Source organism: Dendrobates tinctorius, unplaced genomic scaffold (assembly GCF_039654945.1).
Source record: "Dendrobates tinctorius isolate UK_male_01 unplaced genomic scaffold, ASM3965494v1 ptg000184l, whole genome shotgun sequence".
NCBI classification, from domain to species: domain Eukaryota; kingdom Metazoa; phylum Chordata; class Amphibia; order Anura; family Dendrobatidae; genus Dendrobates; species Dendrobates tinctorius.
In genome coordinates this window covers 18,678,456-18,703,566 of record NW_027361851.1, presented here as the reverse complement: position 1 = coordinate 18,703,566, position 25,111 = coordinate 18,678,456, and the positions used below count along the sequence as shown (strand labels likewise).

At 35.3% G+C, this 25,111-nt stretch overlaps 5 non-coding genes across 5 annotated transcripts; all 5 read left to right on the top strand.

Annotated features, from left to right (window-relative positions):
* The first annotated feature begins 1,239 nt into the window (after nt 1-1,239).
* Nucleotides 1,240-1,322, top strand: TRNAL-UAG (transfer RNA leucine (anticodon UAG)). Its single transcript has one exon. It is a non-coding gene; the product is annotated as a tRNA-Leu (tRNA).
* An 8,957-nt stretch (nt 1,323-10,279) lies between these two features.
* TRNAF-GAA (transfer RNA phenylalanine (anticodon GAA)) lies at nt 10,280-10,352 on the top strand. The gene has a single exon. It is a non-coding gene; the product is annotated as a tRNA-Phe (tRNA).
* A 7,922-nt stretch (nt 10,353-18,274) lies between these two features.
* Nucleotides 18,275-18,347, top strand: TRNAF-GAA (transfer RNA phenylalanine (anticodon GAA)). Its single transcript has one exon. It is a non-coding gene; the product is annotated as a tRNA-Phe (tRNA).
* A 1,919-nt stretch (nt 18,348-20,266) lies between these two features.
* TRNAF-GAA (transfer RNA phenylalanine (anticodon GAA)) lies at nt 20,267-20,339 on the top strand. Its single transcript has one exon. It is a non-coding gene; the product is annotated as a tRNA-Phe (tRNA).
* Nucleotides 20,340-24,246: 3,907 nt separating this feature from the next.
* TRNAF-GAA (transfer RNA phenylalanine (anticodon GAA)) lies at nt 24,247-24,319 on the top strand. The gene has a single exon. It is a non-coding gene; the product is annotated as a tRNA-Phe (tRNA).
* The last annotated feature ends 792 nt before the right edge of the window (nt 24,320-25,111 follow it).

Genomic DNA, 25,111 nt, shown 5'->3' with positions numbered 1-25,111 from the left:
CATTCACAAATAGTTAATGAATGTTATTAAATATGTACAGCAAAATGGAAGGCGTTTCAAATAGAAATCATGCTTCAAAAAACAGTCAAATGAAAAATTATAATATATCCCTCCAGGTGTGACACTTGACATTTGCAGAGTGTCAAACCCCCCAGAAAATTTATAGATATGGCTGAAATAGCAAAGTTGGGAGAGCATTAGACTGAAGATCTAAAGGTCCCTGGTCTAATCCCGGGTTTCGGCAAAATGCTTTTTCTTCACCGTTTACATTTTAAGGAGATATTAAACAAAGCACATGGACTGATCATGATCAAAAGGCCTAAAAATCTTAACTATCTACAGAAAACAAAATGTTAAAAATTTGAGAAACGGTAACTTTTTCCTTTTGAACACATGAATGTTTTTTAGTAATTTTTCCTCTATTTTGTTTTATTTCAGATTGACTTAGCTGTAAGAGGATTAAAAGGTAACCTGATAGCTGAAACAGACAGCACTTATCAGACACTAGCTGAATGATTATAGTCAGCTTGTTTGACTTTGAAACACTGAGGCATTACTGAGACAAATGTCCTTAAAAAATATGCTGTGGACAAAGTCAAAAAGGCAAAAAACACAAGCTCCACACAGGTCCGTCATCTTTAATTTGAAATATAGGAGGTTTCTACTTTAATGGTGAGACAAAGCATCTACATATTTGACATTGCTCCAGTGAGTAGAGCCCACTTAAAAATGTATGGGTTGCTTGTCTCTGCAAGCAAAAGCTGGGCACTAAACTGGCATACTTGCAATGCTGGATGGTTCAGAGTGAAAACACCTATAGGCTGACAATAGTAATTGCAGGTGTTGATTAACTCATTGTGCAAAATAATTTCTAAAATGTGGTCACTTTGGGAGGTTTTCTGCTGTTTTGGTACTCTGCAAATTTCATCTGCAAGGTATTCCTGCAAAATCTGCATTGCAAAACCCAAATAGGGCTCTTCCTTTCAAAGCCCTGCTGTGTGGCCAAACAGTAGTTTCTGAAGAAATGTGGTGCATCACCGCATTTGTGAGAAATCTAACATTTCTAATATCCAAACAAAATAAATGGAGGTTTAAAAATTAATGCAGACGAAAAGTACGCATATAAAAAATGTTATTTATTGACTTTTTTGGGGTGGTGTGACAAGTTTTTAATCACAAGGAATGGTAACATTTCTGCTGACTAGCATGGAAGGAGTTAAGTTCCAATTGCATTTCCAAGTCAGGATGGCCGAGTGGTCTAAGGCGCTGCGTTTAGGTTGCAGTTTCCCCTGGAGGCGTGGGTTCAAATCCCACTTCTGAAATCAACATTTAATTTCAAGAAACTTTATCTTCATGTAATGTGGTTTTGAAAAATTTCCTGAGAGTCTTTGTAGTGAATCTGAATTTGTCCTCTCAAAAAAGAACTCTAGGAACATCAAACAGATTTTTTGTGCATATGTCTGTTGTTCTTTTGGCACTAGAAAAATCCTTTGGACAGTCAATGAGGAGGGACTATTTCACCTCTTTGTGTTCTCTGTCCCTATTAGGGTAGGGAATCAACCTTCTACAGTGCTGTCATGAAATATATCTAGAAACGGATTTGCTGGTAAGTCTACTTTCATAGTTTTCACCTCATACATCAATAGACCATAATGATACTTAATTAACAAAAACTTAACAAGTAGGTAATCATAGTTTAAAAAATGTGAAATGCCCATGTCCTTCTGACATGTTTCAGCACATTTTGGGACAAATGGTCTCACTTTTAACAATCAATAAAATATTTTCTCTAAATTTTTGTCTCTTTTTTGCTCCAATTGTTTGCATCTCATAAAAAATAAAACTTGATGTAACATTATGCATGCAAATTGTGTTTTATGTGCGACCATGACCTATTCTAGAAGCACAGGGTCAGAATTATACTGGTGCATGGAGACAAACTGAAAATGTAAAAATTCAATGGCAAAATTGCTGTCTTTTTCTACTCATTCACAAATAGTTAATGAATGTTATTAAATATGTACAGCAAAATGGAAGGCGTTTCAAATAGAAATCATGCTTCAAAAAACAGTCAAATGAAAAATTATAATATATCCCTCCAGGTATGACACTTGACATTTGCAGAGTGTCAAACCCCCGAGAAAATGTATAGATATGGCAGAAATATCTCAGTTGGGAGAGCGTTAGACTGAAGATCTAAAGGTCCCTGGTCCAATCCCGGGTTTCGGCAAAATGCTTTTTCTTCACCGTTTACATTTTAAGGAGATATTAAACAAAGCACATGGACTGATCATGATCAAAAGGCCTAAAAATCTTAACTATCTACAGAAAACAAAATGTTAAAAATTTGAGAAACGGTAACTTTTTCCTTTTGAACACATGAATGTTTTTTAGTAATTTTTCCTCTATTTTGTTTTATTTCAGATTGACTTAGCTGTAAGAGGATTAAAAGGTAACCTGATAGCTGAAACAGACAGCACTTATCAGACACTAGCTGAATGATTATAGTCAGCTTGTTTGACTTTGAAACACTGAGGCATTACTGAGACAAATGTCCTTAAAAAATATGCTGTGGACAAAGTCAAAAAGGCAAAAAACACAAGTTGAACACAGGTCCGTCATCTTTAATTTGAAATATAGGAGGTTTCTACTTTAATGGTGAGACAAAGTATCTACATATTTGACATTGCTCCAGTGAGTAGAGCCCACTTAAAAATGTATGGGTTGCTTGTCTCTGCAAGCAAAAGCTGGGCACTAAACTGGCATACTTGCAATGCTGGATGGTTCAGAGTGAAAACACCTATAGGCTGACAATAGTAATTGCAGGTGTTGATTAACTCATTGTGCAAAATAATTTCTAAAATGTGGTCACTTTGGGAGGTTTTCTGCTGTTTTGGTACTCTGCAAATTTCATCTGCAAGGTATTCCTGCAAAATCTGCATTGCAAAACCCAAATAGGGCTCTTCCTTTCAAAGCCCTGCTGTGTGGCCAAACAGTAGTTTCTGAAGAAATGTGGTGCATCACCGCATTTGTGAGAAATCTAACATTTCTAATATCCAAACAAAATAAATGGAGGTTTAAAAATTAATGCAGACGAAAAGTACGCATATAAAAAATGTTATTTATTGACTTTTTTGGGGTGGTGTGACAAGTTTTTAATCACAAGGAATGGTAACATTTCTGCTGACTAGCATGGAAGGAGTTAAGTTCCAATTGCATATCGAAGCTGTCTAAGGCGAGCGGTCTAATACCGAGCGTTCTAAGGCGCTGCGTTCAGGTCGCAGTCTCCCCTGGAGGCGTGGGTTCAAATCCCACTTCTGACATCAATATTTAATTTCAAGAAACTTTATCTTCATTTATTGATTAGATGAGGTCAAACAAAACTTAGTAATGTGGTTTTGAAAAATTTCCTGAGAGTCTTTGGAGTGAATCTGAATTTGTCCTCTCAAAAAAGAACTCTAGGAACATCAAACAGATTTTTTGTGCATATGTCTGTTGTTCTTTTGGCACTAGAAAAATCCTTTGGACAGTCAATGAGGAGGGACTATTTCACCTCTTTGTGTTCTCTGTCCCTATTAGGGTAGGGAATCAACCTTCTACAGCGCTGTCATGAAATATATCTAGAAACGGATTTGCTGGTAAGTCTACTTTCATAGTTTTCACCTCATACATCAATAGACCATAACGATACTTAATAAACAAAAACTTAACAAGTAGGTAATCATAGTTTAAAAAATGTGAAATGCCCATGTCATTCTGACATGTTTCAGCACATTTTGGGACAAATGGTCTCACTTTTAACATTAACAATCAATAAAATATTTTCTCTAAATTTTTGTCTCTTTTTTGCTCCAATTGTTTGCATCTCATAAAAAATAAAACTTGATGTAACATTATGCATGCAAATTGTGTTTTATGTGCGACCATGACCTATTCTAGAAGCACAGGGTCAGAATTATACTGGTGCATGGAGACAAACTGAAAATGTAAAAATTCAATGGCAAAATTGCTGTCTTTTTCTACTCATTCACAAATAGTTAATGAATGTTATTAAATATGTACAGCAAAATGGAAGGCGTTTCAAATAGAAATCATGCTTCAAAAAACAGTCAAATGAAAAATTATAATATATCCCTCCAGGTGTGACACTTGACATTTGCAGAGTGTCAAACCCCCCAGAAAATGTATAGATAAGGCCGAAATAGCTCAGTTGGGAGAGCGTTAGACTGAAGATCTAAAGGTCCCGGGTTTCGGCAAAATGCTTTTTCTTCACCGTTTACATTTTAAGGAGATATTAAACAAAGCACATGGACTGATCATGATCAAAAGGCCTAAAAATCTTAACTATCTACAGAAAACAAAATGTTAAAAATTTGAGAAACGGTAACTTTTTCCTTTTGAACACATGAATGTTTTTTAGTAATTTTTCTTCTATTTTGTTTTATTTCAGATTGACTTAGCTGTAAGAGGATTAAAAGGTAACCTGATAACTGAAACAGTCAGCACTTATCAGACACTAGCTGAATGATTATAGTCAGCTTGTTTGACTTTGAAACACTGAGGCATTACTGAGACAAATGTCCTTAAAAAATATGCTGTGGACAAAGTCAAAAAGGCAAAAAACACAAGCTCCACACAGGTCCGTCATCTTTAATTTGAAATATAGGAGGTTTCTACTTTAATGGTGAGACAAAGCATCTACATATTTGACATTGCTCCAGTGAGTAGAGCCCACTTAAAAATGTATGGGTTGCTTGTCTCTGCAAGCAAAAGCTGGGCACTAAACTGGCATACTTGCAATGCTGGATGGTTCAGAGTGAAAACACCTATAGGCTGACAATAGTAATTGCAGGTGTTGATTAACTCATTGTGCAAAATAATTTCTAAAATGTGGTCACTTTGGGAGGTTTTCTGCTGTTTTGGTACTCTGCAAATTTCATCTGCAAGGTATTCCTGCAAAATCTGCATTGCAAAACCCAAATAGGGCTCTTCCTTTCAAAGCCCAGCTGAGTGGCCAAACAGTAGTTTCTGAAGAAATGTGGTGCATCACCGCATTTGTGAGAAATCTAACATTTCTAATATCCAAACAAAATAAATGGAGGTTTAAAAATTAATGCAGACGAAAAGTACGCATATAAAAAATGTTATTTATTGACTTTTTTGGGGTGGTGTGACAAGTTTTTAATCACAAGGAATGGTAACATTTCTGCTGTCTAGCATGGAAGGAGTTAAGTTCCAATTGCATATCGAAGCGGTCTAAGGCGAGCGGTCTAATACCGAGCGGTCTAAGGTGCTGCGTTCAGGTCGCAGTCTCCCCTCGAGGCGTGGGTTCAAATCCCACTTCTGACATTTAATTTCAAGAAACTTTATCTTCATTTATTGATTAGATGAGGTCAAACAAAACTTAGTAATGTGGTTTTGAAAAATTTCCTGAGAGTCTTTGGAGTGAATCTGAATTTGTCCTCTCAAAAAAGAACTCTAGGAACATCAAACAGATTTTTTGTGCATATGTCTGTTGTTCTTTTGGCACTAGAAAAATCCTTTGGACAGTCAATGAGGAGGGACTATTTCACCTCTTTGTGTTCTCTGTCCCTATTAGGGTAGGGAATCAACCTTCTACAGTGCTGTCATGAAATATATCTAGAAACGGATTTGCTGGTAAGTCTACTTTCATAGTTTTCACCTCATACATCAATAGACCATAACGATACTTAATAAACAAAAACTTAACAAGTAGGTAATCATAGTTTAAAAAATGTGAAATGCCCATGTCATTCTGACATGTTTCAGCACATTTTGGGACAAATGGTCTCACTTTTAACAATCAATAAAATATTTTCTCTAAATTTTTGTCTCTTTTTTGCTCCAATTGTTTGCATCTCATAAAAAATAAAACTTGATGTAACATTATGCATGCAAATTGTGTTTTATGTGCGACCATGACCTATTCTAGAAGCACAGGGTCAGAATTATACTGGTGCATGGAGACAAACTGAAAATGTAAAAATTCAATGGCAAAATTGCTGTCTTTTTCTACTCATTCACAAATAGTTAATGAATGTTATTAAATATGTACAGCAAAATGGAAGGCGTTTCAAATAGAAATCATGCTTCAAAAAACAGTCAAATGAAAAATTATAATATATCCCTCCAGGTGTGACACTTGACATTTGCAGAGTGTCAAACCCCCCAGAAAATGTATAGATATGGCAGAAATATCTCAGTTGGGAGAGCGTTAGACTGAAGATCTAAAGGTCCCTGGTCCAATCCCGGGTTTCGGCAAAATGCTTTTTCTTCACCGTTTACATTTTAAGGAGATATTAAACAAAGCACATGGACTGATCATGATCAAAAGGCCTAAAAATCTTAACTATCTACAGAAAACAAAATGTTAAAAATTTGAGAAACGGTAACTTTTTCCTTTTGAACACATGAATGTTTTTTAGTAATTTTTCCTCTATTTTGTTTTATTTCAGATTGACTTAGCTGTAAGAGGATTAAAAGGTAACCTGATAGCTGAAACAGACAGCACTTATCAGACACTAGCTGAATGATTATAGTCAGCTTGTTTGACTTTGAAACACTGAGACATTACTGAGACAAATGTCCTTAAAAAATATGCTGTGGACAAAGTCAAAAAGGCAAAAAACACAAGCTGAACACAGGTCCGTCATCTTTAATTTGAAATATAGGAGGTTTCTACTTTAATGGTGAGACAAAGCATCTACATATTTGACATTGCTCCAGTGAGTAGAGCCCACTTAAAAATGTATGGGTTGCTTGTCTCTGCAAGCAAAAGCTGGCCACTAAACTGGCATACTTGCAATGCTGGATGGTTCAGAGTGAAAACACCTATAGGCTGACAATAGTAATTGCAGGTGTTGATTAACTCATTGTGCAAATAATTTCTAAAATGTGGTCACTTTGGGAGGTTTTCTGCTGTTTTGGTACTCTGCAAATTTCATCTGCAAGGTATTCCTGCAAAATCTGCATTGCAAAACCCAAATAGGGCTCTTCCTTTCAAAGCCCTGCTGTGTGGCCAAACAGTAGTTTCTGAAGAAATGTGGTGCATCACCGCATTTGTGAGAAATCTAACATTTCTAATATCCAAACAAAATAAATGGAGGTTTAAAAATTAATGCAGACGAAAAGTACGCATATAAAAAATGTTATTTATTGACTTTTTTGGGGTGGTGTGACAAGTTTTTAATCACAAGGAATGGTAACATTTCTGCTGACTAGCATGGAAGGAGTTAAGTTCCAATTGCATATCGAAGCGGTCTAAGGCGAGCGGTCTAATACAGAGCAGTCTAAGGCGCTGCGTTCAGGTCGCAGTCTCCCCTGGAGGCGTGGGTTCAAATCCCACTTCTGACATCAACATTTAATTTCAATAAACTTTATCTTCATTTATTGATTAGATGAGGTCAAACAAAACTTAGTAATGTGGTTTTGAAAAATTTCCTGAGAGTCTTTGGAGTGAATCTGAATTTGTCCTCTCAAAAAAGAACTCTAGGAACATCAAACAGATTTTTTGTGCATATGTCTGTTGTTCTTTTGGCACTAGAAAAATCCTTTGGACAGTCAATGAGGAGGGACTATTTCACCTCTTTGTGTTCTCTGTCCCTATTAGGGTAGGGAATCAACCTTCTACAGTGCTGTCATGAAATATATCTAGAAACGGATTTGCTGGTAAGTCTACTTTCATAGTTTTCACCTCATACATCAATAGACCATAACGATACTTAATAAACAAAAACTTAACAAGTAGGTAATCATAGTTTAAAAAATGTGAAATGCCCATGTCATTCTGACATGTTTCAGCACATTTTGGGACAAATGGTCTCACTTTTAACATTAACAATCAATAAAATATTTTCTCTAAATTTTTGTCTCTTTTTAGCTCCAATTGTTTGCATCTCATAAAAAATAAAACTTGATGTAACATTATGCATGCAAATTGTGTTTTATGTGCGACCATGACCTATTCTAGAAGCACAGGGTCAGAATTATACTGGTGCATGGAGACAAACTGAAAATGTAAAAATTCAATGGCAAAATTGCTGTCTTTTTCTACTCATTCACAAATAGTTAATGAATGTTATTAAATATGTACAGCAAAATGGAAGGCGTTTCAAATAGAAATCATGTTTCAAAAAACAGTCAAATGAAAAATTATAATATATCCCTCCAGGTGTGACACTTGACATTTGCAGAGTGTCAAACCCCCCCGAAAATGTATAGATAAGGCAGAAATAGCTCAGTTGGGAGAGCGTTAGACTGAAGATCTAAAGGTCCCTGGTCCAATCCCGGGTTTCGGCAAAATGCTTTTTCTTCACCATTTACATTTTAAGGAGATATTAAACAAAGCACATGGACTGATCATGATCAAAAGGCCTTAAAATCTTAACTATCTACAGAAAACAAAATGTTAAAAATTTGAGAAACGGTAACTTTTTCCTTTTGAACACATGAATGTTTTTTAGTAATTTTTCCTCTATTTTGTTTTATTTCAGATTGACTTAGCTGTAAGAGGATTAAAAGGTAACCTGATAGCTGAAACAGACAGCACTTATCAGACACTAGCTGAATGATTATAGTCAGCTTGTTTGACTTTGAAACACTGAGGCATTACTGAGACAAATGTCCTTAAAAAATATGCTGTGGACAAAGTCAAAAAGGCAAAAAACACAAGCTGAACACAGGTCCGTCATCTTTAATTTGAAATATAGGAGGTTTCTACTTTAATGGTGAGACAAAGCATCTACATATTTGACATTGCTCCAGTGAGTAGAGCCCACTTAAAAATGTATGGGTTGCTTGTCTCTGCAAGCAAAAGCTGGGCACTAAACTGGCATACTTGCAATGCTGGATGGTTCAGAGTAAAAACACCTATAGGCTGACAATAGTAATTGCAGGTGTTGATTAACTCATTGTGCAAAATAATTTCTAAAATGTGGTCACTTTGGGAGGTTTTCTGCTGTTTTGGTACTCTGCAAATTTCATCTGCAAGGTATTCCTGCAAAATCTGCATTGCAAAACCCAAATAGGGCTCTTCCTTTCAAAGTCCTGCTGTGTGGCCAAACAGTAGTTTCTGAAGAAATGTGGTGCATCACCGCATTTGTGAGAAATCTAACATTTCTAATATCCAAACAAAATAAATGGAGGTTTAAAAATTAATGCAGACCAAAAGTACGCATATAAAAAATGTTATTTATTGACTTTTTTGGGGTGGTGTGACAAGTTTTTAATCACAAGGAATGGTAACATTTCTGCTGACTAGCATGGAAGGAGTTAAGTTCCAATTGCATATTGAAGCAGTCTAAGGCGAGCGGTCTAATACCGAGCGGTCTAAGGCGCTGCGTTCAGGTCGCAGTCTCCCCTGGATGCGTGGGTTCAAATCCCACTTCTGACATCAACATTTAATTTCAAGAAACTTTATCTTCATTTATTGATTAGATGAGGTCAAACAAAACTTAGTAATGTGGTTTTTGAAAAATTTCCTGAGAGTCTTTGGAGTGAATCTGAATTTGTCCTCTCAAAAAAGAACTCTAGGAACATCAAACAGATTTTTTGTGCATATGTCTGTTGTTCTTTTGGCACTAGAAAAATCCTTTGGACAGTCAATGAGGAGGGACTATTTCACCTCTTTGTGTTCTCTGTCCCTATTAGGGTAGGGAATCAACCTTCTACAGTGCTGTCATGAAATATATCTAGAAACGGATTTGCTGGTAAGTCTACTTTCATAGTTTTCACCTCATACATCAATAGACCATAACGATACTTAATAAACAAAAACTTAACAAGTAGGTAATCATAGTTTAAAAAATGTGAAATGCCCATGTCATTCTGACATGTTTCAGCACATTTTGGGACAAATGGTCTCACTTTTAACAATCAATAAAATATTTTCTCTAAATTTTTGTCTCTTTTTTGCTCCAATTGTTTGCATCTCATAAAAAATAAAACTTGATGTAACATTATGCATGCAAATTGTGTTTTATGTGCGACCATGACCTATTCTAGAAGCACAGGGTCAGAATTATACTGGTGCATGGAGACAAACTGAAAATGTAAAAATTCAATGGCAAAATTGCTGTCTTTTTCTACTCATTCACAAATAGTTAATGAATGTTATTAAATATGTACAGCAAAATGGAAGGCGTTTCAAATAGAAATCATGCTTCAAAAAACAGTCAAATGAAAAATTATAATATATCCCTCCAGGTGTGACACTTGACATTTGCAGAGTGTCAAACCCCCCAGAAAATGTATAGAAATGGCCGAAATAGCTCAGTTGGGAGAGTGTTAGACTGAAGATCTAAAGGTCCCTGGTCCAATCCCGGGTTTCGGCAAAATGCTTTTTCTTCACCGTTTACATTTTAAGGAGATATTAAACAAAGCACATGGACTGATAATGATCAAAAGGCCTAAAAATCTTAACTATCTACAGAAAACAAAATGTTAAAAATTTGAGAAACGGTAACTTTTTCCTTTTGAACACATGAATGTTTTTTAGTAATTTTTCCTCTATTTTGTTTTATTTCAGATTGACTTAGCTGTAAGAGGATTAAAAGGTAACCTGATAGCTGAAACAGACAGCACTTATCAGACACTAGCTGAATGATTATAGTCAGCTTGTTTGACTTTGAAACACTGAGGCATTACTGAGACAAATGTCCTTAAAAAATATGCTGTGGACAAAGTCAAAAAGGCAAAAAACACAAGCTGAACACAGGTCCATCATCTTTAATTTGAAATATAGGAGGTTTCTACTTTAATGGTGAGACAAAGCATCTACATATTTGACATTGCTCCAGTGAGTAGAGCCCACTTAAAAATGTATGGGTTGCTTGTCTCTGCAAGCAAAAGCTGGGCACTAAACTGGCATACTTGCAATGCTGGATGGTTCAGAGTGAAAACACCTATAGGCTGACAATAGTAATTGCAGGTGTTGATTAACTCATTGTGCAAAATAATTTCTAAAATGTGATCACTTTGGGAGGTTTTCTGCTGTTTTGGTACTCTGCAAATTTCATCTGCAAGGTATTCCTGCAAAATCTGCATTGCAAAACCCAAATAGGGCTCTTCCTTTCAAAGCCCTGCTGTGTGGCCAAACAGTAGTTTCTGAAGAAATGTGGTGCATCACCGCATTTGTGAGAAATCTAACATTTCTAATATCCAAACAAAATAAATGGAGGTTTAAAAATTAATGCAGACGAAAAGTACGCATATAAAAAATGTTATTTATTGACTTTTTTGGGGTGTGTGACAAGTTTTTAATCACAAGGAATGGTAACATTTCTGCTGACTAGCATGGAAGGAGTTAAGTTCCAATTGCATATCGAAGCGGTCTAAGGCGCTGCGTTCAGGTCGCAGTCTCCCCTAGAGGCTTGGGTTCCAATCCCACTTCTGACATCAACATTTAATTTCAAGAAACTTTATCTTCATTTATTGATTAGATGAGGTCAAACAAAACTTAGTAATGTGGTTTTGAAAAATTTCCTGAGAGTCTTTGGAGTGAATCTGAATTTGTCCTCTCAAAAAAGAACTCTAGGAACATCAAACAGATTTTTTGTGCATATGTCTGTTGTTCATTTGGCACTAGAAAAATCCTTTGGACAGTCAATGAGGAGGGACTATTTCACCTCTTTGTGTTCTCTGTCCCTATTAGGGTAGGGAATCAACCTTCTACAGTGCTGTCATGAAATATATCTAGAAACGGATTTGCTGGTAAGTCTACTTTCATAGTTTTCACCTCATACATCAATAGACCATAACGATACTTAATAAACAAAAACTTAACAAGTAGGTAATCATAGTTTAAAAAATGTGAAATGCCCATGTCATTCTGACATGTTTCAGCACATTTTGGGACAAATGGTCTCACTTTTAACAATCAATAAAATATTTTCTCTAAATTTTTGTCTCTTTTTTGCTCCAATTGTTTGCATATCATAAAAAATAAAACTTGATGTAACATTATGCATGCAAATTGTGTTTTATGTGCGACCATGACCTATTCTAGAAGCACGGGGTCAGAATTATACTGGTGCATGGAGACAAACTGAAAATGTAAAAATTCAATGGCAAAATTGCTGTCTTTTTCTACTCATTCACAAATAGTTAATGAATGTTATTAAATATGTGCAGCAAAATGGAAGGCGTTTCAAATAGAAATCATGCTTCAAAAAACAGTCAAATGAAAAATTATAATATATCCCTCCAGGTGTGACACTTGACATTTGCAGAGTGTCAAACCCACCAGAAAATGTATAGATATGGCCGAAATAGCTCAGTTGTGAAAGCGTTAGACTGAAGATCTAAAGGTCCCTGGTCCAATCCCGGGTTTCGGCAAAATGCTTTTTCTTCACCGTTTACATTTTAAGGAGATATTAAACAAAGCACATGGACTGATCATGATCAAAAGGCCTAAAAATCTTAACTATCTACAGAAAACAAAATGTTAAAAATTTGAGAAACGGTAACTTTTTCCTTTTGAACACATGAATGTTTTTTAGTAATTTTTCCTCTATTTTGTTTTATTTCAGATTGACTTAGCTGTAAGAGGATTAAAAGGTAACCTGATAGCTGAAACAGACAGCACTTATCAGACACTAGCTGAATGATTATAGTCAGCTTGTTTGACTTTGAAACACTGAGGCATTACTGAGACAAATGTCCTTAAAAAATATGCTGTGGACAAAGTCAAAAAGGCAAAAAACACAAGCTCCACAAAGGTCCGTCATCTTTAATTTGAAATATAGGAGGTTTCTACTTTAATGGTGAGACAAAGCATCTACATATTTGACATTGCTCCAGTGAGTAGAGCCCACTTAAAAATGTATGGGTTGCTTGTCTCTGCAAGCAAAAGCTGGGCACTAAACTGGCATACTTGCAATGCTGGATGGTTCAGAGTGAAAACACCTATAGGCTGACAATAGTAATTGCAGGTGTTGATTAACTCATTGTGCAAAATTATTTCTAAAATGTGGTCACTTTGGGAGGTTTTCTGCTGTTTTGGTACTCTGCAAATTTCATCTGCAAGGTATTCCTGCAAAATCTGCATTGCAAAACCCAAATAGGGCTCTTCCTTTCAAAGCCCTGCTGTGTGGCCAAACAGTAGTTTCTGAAGAAATGTGGTGCATCACCGCATTTGTGAGAAATCTAACATTTCTAATATCCAAACAAAAAAAATGGAGGTTTAAAAATTAATGCAGACGAAAAGTACGCATATAAAAAATGTTATTTATTGACTTTTTTGGGGTGGTGTGACAAGTTTTTAATCACAAGAAATGGTAACATTTCTGCTGACTAGCATGGAAGGAGTTAAGTTCCAATTGCATATCGAAGTCAGGATGGCCGAGCGGTCTAAGGCGCTGCGTTCAGGTCGCAGACTCCTACTTCTCCCACTTCTGACATCAACATTTAATTTCAAGAAACTTTATCTTCATTTATTGATTAGATGAGGTCAAACAAAACTTAGTAATGTGGTTTTGAAAAATTTCCTGAGAGTCTTTGGAGTGAATCTGAATTTGTCCTCTCAAAAAAGAACTCTAGGAACATCAAACAGATTTTTTGTGCATATGTCTGTTGTTCTTTTGGCACTAGAAAAATCCTTTGGACAGTCAATGAGGAGAGACTATTTCACCTCTTTGTGTTCTCTGTCCCTATTAGGGTAGGGAATCAACCTTCTACAGTGCTGTCATGAAATATATCTAGAAATGGATTTGCTGGTAAGTCTACTTTCATAGTTTTCACCTCATACATCAATAGACCATAACGATACTTAATAAACAAAAACTTAACAAGTAGTTAATCATAGTTTAAAAAATGTGAAATGCCCATGTCATTCTGACATGTTTCAGCACATTTTGGGACAAATGGTCTCACTTTTAACATTAACAATCAATAAAATATTTTCTCTAAATTTTTGTCTCTATTTTGCTCCAATTGTTTGCATCTCATAAAAAATAAATCTTGATGTAACATTATGCATGCAATTTGTGTTTTATGTGCGACCATGACCTATTCTAGAAGCACAGGGTCAGAATTATACTGGTGCATGGAGACAAACTGAAAATGTAAAACTTCAATGGCAAAATTGCTGTCTTTTTCTACTAATTCACAAATAGTTAATGAATGTTATTAAATATGTACAGCAAAATGGAAGGCGTTTCAAATAGAAATCATGCTTCAAAAAACAGTCAAATGAAAAATTATAATATATCCCTCCAGGTGTGACACTTGACATTTGCAGAGTGTCAAACCCCCCAGAAAATGTATAGATATGGCCGAAATAGCTCAGTTGGGAGAGCGTTAGACTGAATATCTAAAGGTCCCTGGTCCAATCCCGGGTTTCGGCAAAATGCTTTTTCTTCACCGTTTACAAGTGGCTCAAATCCCACCTCTGACATCAACTTTTAATTTCAAGAAACTTTTTTCTTCATTTATTGATTAGATGAGGTCAAACAAAACTTAGTAATGTGGTTTTGAAAAATTTCCTGAGAGTCTTTGGAGTGAATCTGAATTTGTCCTCTCAAAAAAGAACTCTAGGAACATCAAACAGATTTTTTGTGCATATGTCTGTTGTTCTTTTGGCACTAGAAAAATCCTTTGGACAGTCAATGAGGAGGGACTATTTCACCTCTGTGTGTTCTCTGTCCCTATTAGGGTAGGGAATCAACCTTCTACAGTGCTGTCATGAAATATATCTAGAAACGGATTTGCTGGTAAGTCTACTTTCATAGTTTTCACCTCATACATCAATAGACCATAACGATACTTAATAAACAAAAACTTAACAAGTAGGTAATCATAGTTTAAAAAATGTGAAATGCCCATGTCATTCTGACATGTTTCAGCACATTTTGGGACAAATGGTCTCACTTTTAACATTAACAATCAATAAAATATTTTCTCTAAATTTTTGTCTCTATTTTGCTCCAATTGTTTGCATCTCATAAAAAATAAAACTTGATGTAACATTATGCATGCAAATTGTGTTTTATGTGCGACCATGACCTATTCTAGAAGCACAGGGTCAGAATTATACTGGTGCATGGAGACAAACTGAAAATGTAAAAATTCAATGGCAAAATTGCTGTCTTTTTCTACTCATTCACAAATAGTTAATGAATGTTATTAAATATGTACAGCAAAATGGAAGGTGTTTCAAATAGAAATCATGCTTCAAAAAACAGTCAAATGAAAAATTATAATATATCCCTCCAGGTGTGACACTTGACATTTGCAGAGTGTCAAACCCCCCAGAAAATGTATAGATATGGCCGAAATAGCGCAGTTGGGAGAGCGTTAGACTGAAGATCTAAAGGTCCCTGGTCCAATCCCGGGTTTCGGCAAAATGCTTTTTCTTCACCGTTTACAAGTGGTTCAAATCCCACCTCTGACATCAACTTTTAATTTCAAGAAACTTTTTTCTTCATTTATTGATTAGATGAGGTCAAACAAAACTTAGTAATGTGGTTTTGAAAAATTTCCTGAGAGTCTTTGGAGTGAATCTGAATTTATCCTCTCAAAAAAGAACTCTAGGAACATCAAACAGATTTTTTGTGCGTATGTCTGTTGTTCTTTTGGCACTAGAAAAATCCTTTGGACAGTCAATGAGGAGGGACTATTTCACCTCTTTGTGTTCTCTGTCCCTATTAGGGTAGGGAATCAACCTTCTACAGTGCTGTCATGAAATATATCTAGAAACGGATTTGCTGGTAAGTCTACTTTCATAGTTTTCACCTCATACATCAATAGACCATAACGATACTTAATAAACAAAAACTTAACAAGTAGTTAATCATAGTTTAAAAAATGTGAAATGCCCATGTCATTCTGACATGTTTCAGCACATTTTGGGACAAATGGTCTCACTTTTAACATTAACAATCAATAAAATATTTTCTCTAAATTTTTGTCTCTATTTTGCTCCAATTGTTTGCATCTCATAAAAAATAAATCTTGATGTAACATTATGCATGCAAATTGTGTTTTATGTGCGACCATGACCTATTCTAGAAGCACAGGGTCAGAATTATACTGGTGCATGGAGACAAACTGAAAATGTAAAACTTCAATGGCAAAATTGCTGTCTTTTTCTACTAATTCACAAATAGTTAATGAATGTTATTAAATATGTACAGCAAAATGGAAGGCGTTTCAAATAGAAATCATGCTTCAAAAAACAGTCAAATGAAAAATTATAATATATCCCTCCAGGTGTGACACTTGACATTTGCAGAGTGTCAAACCCCCCAGAAAATGTATAGATATGGCCGAAATAGCTCAGTTGGGAGAGCGTTAGACTGAATATCTAAAGGTCCCTGGTCCAATCCCGGGTTTTGGCAAAATGCTTTTTCTTCACCGTTTACAAGTGGCTCAAATCCCACCTCTGACATCAACTTTTAATTTCAAGAAACTTTTTTCTTCATTTATTGATTAGATGAGGTCAAACAAAACTTAGTAATGTGGTTTTGAAAAATTTCCTGAGAGTCTTTGGAGTGAATCTGAATTTGTCCTCTCAAAAAAGAACTCTAGGAACATCAAACAGATTTTTTGTGCATATGTCTGTTGTTCTTTTGGCACTAGAAAAATCCTTTGGACAGTCAATGAGGAGGGACTATTTCACCTCTGTGTGTTCTCTGTCCCTATTAGGGTAGGGAATCAACCTTCTACAGTGCTGTCATGAAATATATCTAGAAACGGATTTGCTGGTAAGTCTACTTTCATAGTTTTCACCTCATACATCAATAGACCATAACGATACTTAATAAACAAAAACTTAACAAGTAGGTAATCATAGTTTAAAATATGTGAAATGCCCATGTCATTCTGACATGTTTCAGCACATTTTGGGACAAATGGTCTCACTTTTAACATTAACAATCAATAAAATATTTTCTCTAAATTTTTGTCTCTATTTTGCTCCAATTGTTTGCATCTCATAAAAAATAAAACTTGATGTAACATTATGCATGCAAATTGTGTTTTATGTGCGACCATGACCTATTCTAGAAGCACAGGGTCAGAATTATACTGGTGCATGGAGACAAACTGAAAATGTAAAAATTCAATGGCAAAATTGCTGTCTTTTTCTACTCATTCACAAATAGTTAATGAATGTTATTAAATATGTACAGCAAAATGGAAGGTGTTTCAAATAGAAATCATGCTTCAAAAAACAGTCAAATGAAAAATTATAATATATCCCTCCAGGTGTGACACTTGACATTTGCAGAGTGTCAAACCCCCCAGAAAATGTATAGATATGGCCGAAATAGCGCCGTTGGGAGAGCGTTAGACTGAAGATCTAAAGGTCCCTGGTCCAATCCCGGGTTTCGGCAAAATGCTTTTTCTTCACCGTTTACAAGTGGTTCAAATCCCACCTCTGACATCAACTTTTAATTTCAAGAAACTTTTTTCTTCATTTATTGATTAGATGAGGTCAAACAAAACTTAGTAATGTGGTTTTGAAAAATTTCCTGAGAGTCTTTGGAGTGAATCTGAATTTATCCTCTCAAAAAAGAACTCTAGGAACATCAAACAGATTTTTTGTGCGTATGTCTGTTGTTCTTTTGGCACTAGAAAAATCCTTTGGACAGTCAATGAGGAGGGACTATTTCACCTCTTTGTGTTCTCTGTCCCTATTAGGGTAGGGAATCAACCTTCTACAGTGCTGTCATGAAATATATCTAGAAACGGATTTGCTGGTAAGTCTACTTTCATAGTTTTCACCTCATACATCAATAGACCATAACGATACTTAATAAACAAAAACTTAACAAGTAGTTAATCATAGTTTAAAAAATGTGAAATGCCCATGTCATTCTGACATGTTTCAGCACATTTTGGGACAAATGGTCTCACTTTTAACATTAACAATCAATAAAATATTTTCTCTAAATTTTTGTCTCTATTTTGCTCCAATTGTTTGCATCTCATAAAAAATAAATCTTGATGTAACATTATGCATGCAAATTGTGTTTTATGTGCGACCATGACCTATTCTAGAAGCACAGGGTCAGAATTATACTGGTGCATGGAGACAAACTGAAAATGTAAAACTTCAATGGCAAAATTGCTGTCTTTTTCTACTAATTCACAAATAGTTAATGAATGTTATTAAATATGTACAGCAAAATGGAAGGCGTTTCAAATAGAAATCATGCTTCAAAAAACAGTCAAATGAAAAATTATAATATATCCCTCCAGGTGTGACACTTGACATTTGCAGAGTGTCAAACCCCCCAGAAAATGTATAGATATGGCCGAAATAGCTCAGTTGGGAGAGCGTTAGACTGAAGATCTAAAGGTCCCTGGTCCAATCCCGGGTTTCGGCAAAATGCTTTTTCTTCACCGTTTACAAGTGGCTCAAATCCCACCTCTGACATCAACTTTTAATTTCAAGAAACTTTTTTCTTCATTTATTGATTAGATGAGGTCAAACAAAACTTAGTAATGTGGTTTTGAAAAATTTCCTGAGAGTCTTTGGAGTGAATCTGAATTTGTCCTCTCAAAAAAGAACTCTAGGAACATCAAACAGATTTTTTGTGCATATGTCTGTTGTTCTTTTGGCACTAGAAAAATCCTTTGGACAGTCAATGAGGAGGGACTATTTCACCTCTGTGTGTTCTCTGTCCCTATTAGGGTAGGGAATCAACCTTCTACAGTGCTGTCATGAAATATATCTAGAAACGGATTTGCTGGTAAGTCTACTTTCATAGTTTTCACCTCATACATCAATAGACCATAACGATACTTAATAAACAAAAACTTAACAAGTAGGTAATCATAGTTTAAAAAATGTGAAATGCCCATGTCATTCTGACATGTTTCAGCACATTTTGGGACAAATGGTATCACTTTTAACATTAACAATCAATAAAATATTTTCTCTAAATTTTTGTCTCTATTTTGCTCCAATTGTTTGCATCTCATAAAAAATAAAACTTGATGTAACATTATGCATGCAAATTGTGTTTTATGTGCGACCATGACCTATTCTAGAAGCACAGGGTCAGAATTATACTGGTGCATGGAGACAAACTGAAAATGTAAAAATTCAATGGCAAAATTGCTGTCTTTTTCTACTCATTCACAAATAGTTAATGAATGTTATTAAATATGTACAGCAAAATGGAAGGTGTTTCAAATAGAAATCATGCTTCAAAAAACAGTCAAATGAAAAATTATAATATATCCCTCCAGGTGTGACACTTGACATTTGCAGAGTGTCAAACCCCCCAGAAAATGTATAGATATGGCCGAAATAGCGCAGTTGGGAGAGCGTTAGACTGAAGATCTAAAGGTCCCTGGTCCAATCCCGGGTTTCGGCAAAATGCTTTTTCTTCACCGTTTACAAGTGGTTCAAATCCCACCTCTGACATCAACTTTTAATTTCAAGAAACTTTTTTCTTCATTTATTGATTAGATGAGGTCAAACAAAACTTAGTAATGTGGTTTTGAAAAATTTCCTGAGAGTCTTTGGAGTGAATCTGAATTTATCCTCTCAAAAAAGAACTCTAGGAACATCAAACAGATTTTTTGTGCGTATGTCTGTTGTTCTTTTGGCACTAGAAAAATCCTTTGGACAGTCAATGAGGAGGGACTATTTCACCTCTTTGTGTTCTCTGTCCCTATTAGGGTAGGGAATCAACCTTCTACAGTGCTGTCATGAAATATATCTAGAAACGGATTTGCTGGTAAGTCTACTTTCATAGTTTTCACCTCATACATCAATAGACCATAACGATACTTAATAAACAAAAACTTAACAAGTAGTTAATCATAGTTTAAAAAATGTGAAATGCCCATGTCATTCTGACATGTTTCAGCACATTTTGGGACAAATGGTCTCACTTTTAACATTAACAATCAATAAAATATTTTCTCTAAATTTTTGTCTCTATTTTGCTCCAATTGTTTGCATCTCATAAAAAATAAATCTTGATGTAACATTATGCATGCAAATTGTGTTTTATGTGCGACCATGACCTATTCTAGAAGCACAGGGTCAGAATTATACTGGTGCATGGAGACAAACTGAAAATGTAAAACTTCAATGGCAAAATTGCTGTCTTTTTCTACTAATTCACAAATAGTTAATGAATGTTATTAAATATGTACAGCAAAATGGAAGGCGTTTCAAATAGAAATCATGCTTCAAAAAACAGTCAAATGAAAAATTATAATATATCCCTCCAGGTGTGACACTTGACATTTGCAGAGTGTCAAACCCCCCAGAAAATGTATAGATATGGCCGAAATAGCTCAGTTGGGAGAGCGTTAGACTGAAGATCTAAAGGTCCCTGGTCCAATCCCGGGTTTCGGCAAAATGCTTTTTCTTCACCGTTTACAAGTGGCTCAAATCCCACCTCTGACATCAACTTTTAATTTCAAGAAACTTTTTTCTTCATTTATTGATTAGATGAGGTCAAACAAAACTTAGTAATGTGGTTTTGAAAAATTTCCTGAGAGTCTTTGGAGTGAATCTGAATTTGTCCTCTCAAAAAAGAACTCTAGGAACATCAAACAGATTTTTTGTGCATATGTCTGTTGTTCTTTTGGCACTAGAAAAATCCTTTGGACAGTCAATGAGGAGGGACTATTTCACCTCTGTGTGTTCTCTGTCCCTATTAGGGTAGGGAATCAACCTTCTACAGTGCTGTCATGAAATATATCTAGAAACGGATTTGCTGGTAAGTCTACTTTCATAGTTTTCACCTCATACATCAATAGACCATAACGATACTTAATAAACAAAAACTTAACAAGTAGGTAATCATAGTTTAAAAAATGTGAAATGCCCATGTCATTCTGACATGTTTCAGCACATTTTGGGACAAATGGTATCACTTTTAACATTAACAATCAATAAAATATTTTCTCTAAATTTTTGTCTCTATTTTGCTCCAATTGTTTGCATCTCATAAAAAATAAAACTTGATGTAACATTATGCATGCAAATTGTGTTTTATGTGCGACCATGACCTATTCTAGAAGCACAGGGTCAGAATTATACTGGTGCATGGAGACAAACTGAAAATGTAAAAATTCAATGGCAAAATTGCTGTCTTTTTCTACTCATTCACAAATAGTTAATGAATGTTATTAAATATGTACAGCAAAATGGAAGGTGTTTCAAATAGAAATCATGCTTCAAAAAACAGTCAAATGAAAAATTATAATATATCCCTCCAGGTGTGACACTTGACATTTGCAGAGTGTCAAACCCCCCAGAAAATGTATAGATATGGCCGAAATAGCGCAGTTGGGAGAGCGTTAGACTGAAGATCTAAAGGTCCCTGGTCCAATCCCGGGTTTCGGCAAAATGCTTTTTCTTCACCGTTTACAAGTGGTTCAAATCCCACCTCTGACATCAACTTTTAATTTCAAGAAACTTTTTTCTTCATTTATTGATTAGATGAGGTCAAACAAAACTTAGTAATGTGGTTTTGAAAAATTTCCTGAGAGTCTTTGGAGTGAATCTGAATTTATCCTCTCAAAAAAGAACTCTAGGAACATCAAACAGATTTTTTGTGCGTATGTCTGTTGTTCTTTTGGCACTAGAAAAATCCTTTGGACAGTCAATGAGGAGGGACTATTTCACCTCTTTGTGTTCTCTGTCCCTATTAGGGTAGGGAATCAACCTTCTACAGTGCTGTCATGAAATATATCTAGAAACGGATTTGCTGGTAAGTCTACTTTCATAGTTTTCACCTCATACATCAATAGACCATAACGATACTTAATAAACAAAAACATAACAAGTAGCTAATCATAGTTTAAAAAATGTGAAATGCCCATGTCATTCTGACATGTTTCAGCACATTTTGGGACAAATGGTCTCACTTTTAACATTAACAATCAATAAAATATTTTCTCTAAATTTTTGTCTCTTTTTTGCTCCAATTGTTTGCATCTCATAAAAAATAAAACTTGATGTAACATTATGCATGCAAATTGTGTTTTATGTGCGACCATGACCTATTCTAGAAGCACGGGGTCAGAATTATACTGGTGCATGGAGACAAACTGAAAATGTAAAAATTCAATGGCAAAATTGCTGTCTTTTTCTACTCATTCACAAATAGTTAATGAATGTTATTAAATATGTGCAGCAAAATGGAAGGCGTTTCAAATAGAAATCATGCTTCAAAAAACAGTCAAATGAAAAATTATAATATATCCCTCCAGGTGTGACACTTGACATTTGCAGAGTGTCAAACCCACCAGAAAATGTATAGATATGGCCGAAATAGCTCAGTTGGGAGAGCGTTAGACTGAAGATCTAAAGATCCCGGGTTTCGGCAAAATGCTTTTTCTTCACCGTTTACATTTTAAGGAGATATTAAACAAAGCACATGGACTGATCATGATCAAAAGGCCTAAAAATCTTAACTATCTACAGAAAACAAAATGTTAAAAATTTGAGAAACGGTAACTTTTTCCTTTTGAACACATGAATGTTTTTTAGTAATTTTTCCTCTATTTTGTTTTATTTCAGATTGACTTAGCTGTAAGAGGATTAAAAGGTAACCTGATAGCTGAAACAGTCAGCACTTATCAGACACTAGCTGAATGATTATAGTCAGCTTGTTTGACTTTGAAACACTGAGGCATTACTGAGACAAATGTCCTTAAAAAATATGCTGTGGACAAAGTCAAAAAGGCAAAAAACACAAGCTCCACACAGGTCCGTCATCTTTAATTTGAAATATAGGAGGTTTCTACTTTAATGGTGAGACAAAGCATCTACATATTTGACAATGCTCCAGTGAGTAGAGCCCACTTAAAAATGTATGGGTTGCTTGTCTCTGCAAGCAAAAGCTGGGCACTAAACTGGCATACTTGCAATGCTGGATGGTTCAGAGTGAAAACACCTATAGGCTGACAATAGTAATTGCAGGTGTTGATTAACTCATTGTGCAAAATAATTTCTAAAATGTGGTCACTTTGGGAGGTTTTCTGCTGTTTTGGTACTCTGCAAATTTCATCTGCAAGGTATTCCTGCAAAATCTGCATTGCAAAACCCAAATAGGGCTCTTCCTTTCAAAGCCCTGCTGTGTGGCCAAACAGTAGTTTCTGAAGAAATGTGGTGCATCACCGCATTTGTGAGAAATCTAACATTTCTAATATCCAAACAAAATAAATGGAGGTTTAAAAATTAATGCAGACGAAAAGAACGCATATAAAAAATGTTATTTATTGACTTTTTTGGGGTGGTGTGACAAGTTTTTAATCACAAGAAATGGTAACATTTCTGCTGACTAGCATGGAAGGAGTTAAGTTCCAATTGCATATCGAAGTCAGGATGGCCGAGCGGTCTAAGGCGCTGCGTTCAGGTCGCAGACTCCCACTTCTGACATCAACATTTAATTTCAAGAAACTTTATCTTCATTTATTGATTAGATGAGGTCAAACAAAACTTAGTAATGTGGTTTTGAAAAATTTCCTGAGAGTCTTTGGAGTGAATCTGAATTTGTCCTCTCAAAAAAGAACTCTAGGAACATCAAACAGATTTTTTGTGCATATGTCTGTTGTTCTTTTGGCACTAGAAAAATCCTTTGGACAGTCAATGAGGAGGGACTATTTCACCTCTTTGTGTTCTCTGTCCCTATTAGGGTAGGGAATCAACCTTCTACAGTGCTGTCATGAAATATATCTAGAAACGGATTTGCTGGTAAGTCTACTTTCATAGTTTTCACCTCATACATCAATAGACCATAACGATACTTAATAAACAAAAACTTAACAAGTAGGTAATCATAGTTTAAAAAATGTGAAATGCCCATGTCATTCTGACATGTTTCAGCACATTTTGGGACAAATGGTCTCACTTTTAACATTAACAATCAATAAAATATTTTCTCTAAATTTTTGTCTCTATTTTGCTCCAATTGTTTGCATCTCATAAAAAATAAAACTTGATGTAACATTATGCATGCAAATTGTGTTTTATGTGCGACCATGACCTATTCTAGAAGCACAGGGTCAGAATTATACTGGTGCATGGAGACAAACTGAAAATGTAAAAATTCAATGGCAAAATTGCTGTCTTTTTCTACTCATTCACAAATAGTTAATGAATGTTATTAAATATGTACAGCAAAATGGAAGGCGTTTCAAATAGAAATCATGCTTCAAAAAACAGTCAAATGAAAAATTATAATATATCCCTCCAGGTGTGACACTTGACATTTGCAGAGTGTCAAACCCCCCAGCAAATGTATAGATATGGCCGAAATAGCTCAGTTGGGAGAGCGTTAGACTGAAGATCTAAAGGTCCTTGGTCCAATCCCGGGTTTCGGCAAAATGCTTTTTCTTCACCGTTTACATTTTAAGGAGATATTAAACAAAGCACATGGACTGATCATGATCAAAAGGCCTAAAAATCTTAACTATCTACAGAAAACAAAATGTTAAAAATTTGAGAAACGGTAACTTTTTCCTTTTGAACACATGAATGTTTTTTAGTAATTTTTCCTCTATTTTGTTTTATTTCAGATTGACTTAGCTGTAAGAGGATTAAAAGGTAACCTGATAGCTGAAACAGACAGCACTTATCAGACACTAGCTGAATGATTATAGTCAGCTTGTTTGACTTTGAAACACTGAGGCATTACTGAGACAAATGTCCTTAAAAAATATGCTGTGGACAAAGTCAAAAAGGCAAAAAACACAAGCTCCACACAGGTCCGTCATCTTTAATTTGAAATATAGGAGGTTTCTACTTTAATGGTGAGACAAAGCATCTACATATTTGACATTGCTCCAGTGAGTAGAGCCCACTTAAAAATGTATGGGTTGCTTGTCTCTGCAAGCAAAAGCTGGGCACTAAACTGGCATACTTGCAATGCTGGATGGTTCAGAGTGAAAACACCTATAGGCTGACAATAGTAATTGCAGGTGTTGATTAACTCATTGTGCAAAATAATTTCTAAAATGTGGTCACTTTGGGAGGTTTTCTGCTGTTTTGGTACTCTGCAAATTTCATCTGCAAGGTATTCCTGCAAAATCTGCATTGCAAAACCCAAATAGGGCTCTTCCTTTCAAAGCCCTGCTGTGTGGCCAAACAGTAGTTTCTGAAGAAATGTGGTGCTTC